Raw genomic sequence first — 4,255 nt, 5'->3', positions numbered from 1 at the left:
AAGAAGTCACTAGTGGCTGAGTTGAAGGCTTCTGAATCAGTCGCATGTTATTACTTTGAGTCAAAACCCGACAAGGGCAATAACAAAGGAACACAAATCATTGACGTGGATCCCAGTGCCACCATGGCCACCACCAAAATCCAGAAGAATGAGCCTAAAGATCCAAAGGAGAGGGGATGCCTCTTCCACTCATAGACATGGGTGAAAGGTTCTCTGTTGTAGTTCTTTGTCGACAGCGGGAGCCAAAAGAACCTCATTTCAGCAAAGGTCATGAATCGGCTAGGCCTACTGACAATAACACATTCGTAGTCATACACCATCGGGTGGCTTCACCAAGGACAAGATCTTCGTGTCAGCCAACAATGTCACCTTCCCTACAACTCAATCCCTTCACAGATGAGGTATTGTGTGATGTTGCTTCTCTTTAAGTTTGTGATGTATTATTAGGACAACCATTCTTGTGGAAGTGGCATGTTGTATATGAGCCTAGACCTCGCTCTATGATTATTACTTTGGGAAATAAGTTGTACAGGATATCAGAGGTAGGCCCGCCTACCACCTTCTTTTTGATCACTACAAAGCAATGCAGTAAGATCATTTCTGAGACCAGGAAATTTGTTTTCCTTATGATTTGCCCTCAGGGCAAGAAGAAGGTTATGGTCATGACTTCTAGACAGGGCTCTTTCGCACAACAACAACAAATGGACAAGGTCGTGGAGGAGTATTGGGAAATTTTCACTCCACTCACAGGGGTACCTATGCACTTTCAGTTCAAGCACTCCATTGATATGACCCCGGGTGTGCCACTACCCAATGGATCGATCTATCAATGCTCTGTTCTGGAGAATGATGAGATTAAGAGGCATATTCAGGAGCTTTGCAGAAAGGGCACATCAAGCCAAGATCATCACCCTGTGGGAGCCCGATTGTATTGGTACAGAAGAAGGATGAGACCAGGAGGCTCTGTATTGACTATTGCGTGTTGAACAAGATCACTGTCCGGAATAAGTACCCAATCCCACGGATTGATGACCTTCTGGACCAGCTCAAGGGGGCCAAATATTTCAGCAAGATTGACTTGAAGTTTGGTTATCACTAGGTGCCTATCAAACCCTCTGATGTGTGGAAAACTACCTTCAAATCCAAGGAGGACCTTTTTGAATGGTTGGTCATGCCTTTCGGGTTAACGAATGCCCCCATAACCTTCATGAGATTTATGGAAGACATCTTGCGACCCTTCACCAATGAATTCGTGATGGTGTATTTAGGTGACATCTTGATCTTCATCCATAGTTGGGAAGAGCACCTCCACCATATTCGATAGGTCCTTCAAACCCTGCAACAACACAAGATGTGTGCCAATTTGGAAAAATGCACTTTTGGCATGATCCAGGTTCAATATCCGGGGTACATCATTCATGAGAAGGGTGTGCATGTGGACCCAACCAAGATATAAGTCATTCAATATTGGCCAGCCCTAACCACTCTAGCAAAGCTCTGCAACTTTATAGGTGTTGCCAATTTCTACCACATGTTCGTGTTGGGGTTCTCTCATATCACTTGGCCTTTAAGTCAACTCACAAAGGGCGGAGTGAAAGCAATTTTTTTTTGGTCTGAAACCCAACAAAAGGTGTTTTCTGAGTTGGAGCATCGCCTCTGCTTTGCACTAGTGCTCACATTACTAGACCCGCAACAACAATTTGAGATTGAGATAGACACCTCCGACTATGCTATTGGTGCAGTTCTTATTCAGCATGGGCATCCAGTGGCTTACCACAGTGAGACACTTTCAGACACAATCCAAAAGTATTCCACTTACGACAAAGAAATGTATTCCATTGTACAGGTTTGTCATCAATGGAAGCATTACATTTCAGGGTAGGAAATAGTCATCCACGCTGACCATTGACCCCTACAGTTCATACAGACACAAGGGAATTTGCAGAACGATCACCATAAGAAATGGTGCACATACCTACAACAATTCCATTTTAACTTTAAGTACAAGAAGGAAAACACCAATAATGTTGCAAACTTCCTCAACCGACCACCAGTCATGGTGCTAATCACTGTGCTCGACTCCTGCGGGTACGAGACTTTGGGGTGACCACATCTTTATGAGAGCGATCCAGAATTCAGCAGCACATACCAAACACTTCCGGAAGGTAAGAAAGTTTCAAAGTTTCAACTCCAAGATGCATTGTTATGCCACCTGGGACACATCTGTGTTCCTTCAAATGAGTGTGCCAAGATGATTTGGGAGGCGCACTACAGTCAGGTCGTTGGACATTTCAGAGTGGAGAAAATAGTGGTAGTACTGCAGAAGTATTTTTATTGGCCAGAACCTTCGTCAGGATGTTGGGAGGTACATTAAATCTTACATTGCTCGTGTCATTGCCAAACCAATCATCAAGAAACAAGGCCTATATACTCCTCTACCTACTCCTAGTTGATCTGATAATGAGATCTAAGACAATGTTTAAGGTATTACAGACTCATGTGCATGGATATGCCTATGTTATTTTGTGCAATGGATTGATAAGATTGCGAAATACACAAGCAATTAAGTAGTAAAGAAGCATAATAGACAACACACATAACACATCAAATTTAATATGGAGTTCACCCAAAACTCTTGGGCTACATGTCTTGGTCCAGCCTTAAGTGGTGGCCTCTCTATTATGTCTTCAGAAGCAGAGTTTTACAATAGTGAGCTCAAATTGAGCCTCACATAACAGATACAAAATAATAAGGCTTTACTTGGATCCCCCAAGTCTCTTTTGAGTACATAGACTCCCCTTACTGACTCTCTGTCTCTATTGCTCTGTCTCAGCACTACTTTCAATATTGCGTCCTTTGTTTCTATTGGTCTATGGCTTTTAAAGCCAATCTGCGCTGGCTATTCATTTCCTCTTCTCGGCTTTCTGTCTCCCAGCCTCTGTCCGCTCAAATCCCTCTTATAGCGTTAAATAATCATTGCATAACGCCTTAAGAGGAGGTGGCCACCTATTCTGCAACGTAAGAGTACCTCGGGCCTTTGGAATCCCTGAAACATCCGCTCTCTATTTACTCAGAGAAATACTTTCAAAACTGTGAAAATCTGCCAAAATCACTATTTATCGGACCTTAAAAGTCCTCAAATCCGCTCTATACTTCTATTGGGTCCACCCTCAATCGCTGTCGCAAGTCGTAATTGCACGTTCAATGGTTTCCCTTTTGTATTTAAAAATACACTAAAATACTGAAAAATCACGTGAAAATGGCTTTGGGCAGATCTAAAATATTATACAGTTGCTTTCACAAGCCCCTTCAGGTTTCATCGCATCGGCGCTTACCTTCGCATTTCGTTCGTTTAATAAACGAAACATGCGAAAATACATTAAAAATGACATTAAACGGATCTCAAATCTTATACGATAACGTTTATATATCTATCAAGTTCGGCTAATCGCATCGCATGTATATATGTATAAGCCCCACTCCATTGAGTTTGTCAATTGTGCTATCGCGATGCGATTGATCGCAATCACATATCGCGATAACCCCGAGCTATTTGGGGGGTGCTCTATTGTATTTGTCGACTGCGATTCTGCGATGCAACGTGGGCTGTCGATCTGCGCGCTCGATCGACGGTCCTCTTTGAATCCGCTGATCGCCATTGCAAGTTCCACAGGGTCTCCGCTGATAACCTCCAATAGCCTTTGCCGATTGCGATTTGCCAATCAGATCTAGATCGTTGATCGGCCAGATCTGATGACTACTGTGCATTCACTGTTCAAGCCGCTGATAGCTATGTTTTCACTGTTTTCTTGTGTTTTTCACCTCCCGATAGTGTTTTCCCACCATTTTTAAGGTTCCCCTTATGCGACAGTTTTGATCTTTTAAGCGATTTTAAGACTTAGAGAGTTCTTGGATCCATTTTGGATCACGCCTTCCCACTGAAAAAGCTTTTGGACCACCAAAAGTTGGTTTTTAAGCATCAATCAAGTGAGGATACAGTTCCCTCACTTGCACAATCTCTATCCATTTTGCACTGCTAGGTTTTGAGCCTTTGAGTCCAATTTTGAGGTACTCAATATCCCCTATGTGCGTAGTTCTCACCTTCCTGTCCAGAATTGCGTATTCCTGCAACTCATTGAGATATTCAGGCAACAAATCATCAATGGAAGGCAATTGACTTTGCTCTTCGGGATCTTCAATCAATGAAGGTTTAAACATTATTAAATTTTTTGCATTTACCACTGAATAGATGTGC

The sequence above is a fragment of the Pinus tabuliformis genome, chromosome 9 (genome assembly GCF_031772625.1).
Source record: "Pinus tabuliformis cultivar Carrire ecotype Pingquan chromosome 9, CPIR1, whole genome shotgun sequence".
Classification (NCBI taxonomy): Eukaryota; Viridiplantae; Streptophyta; class Pinopsida; order Pinales; family Pinaceae; genus Pinus; species Pinus tabuliformis.
This window is presented reverse-complemented; position numbering follows the sequence as displayed.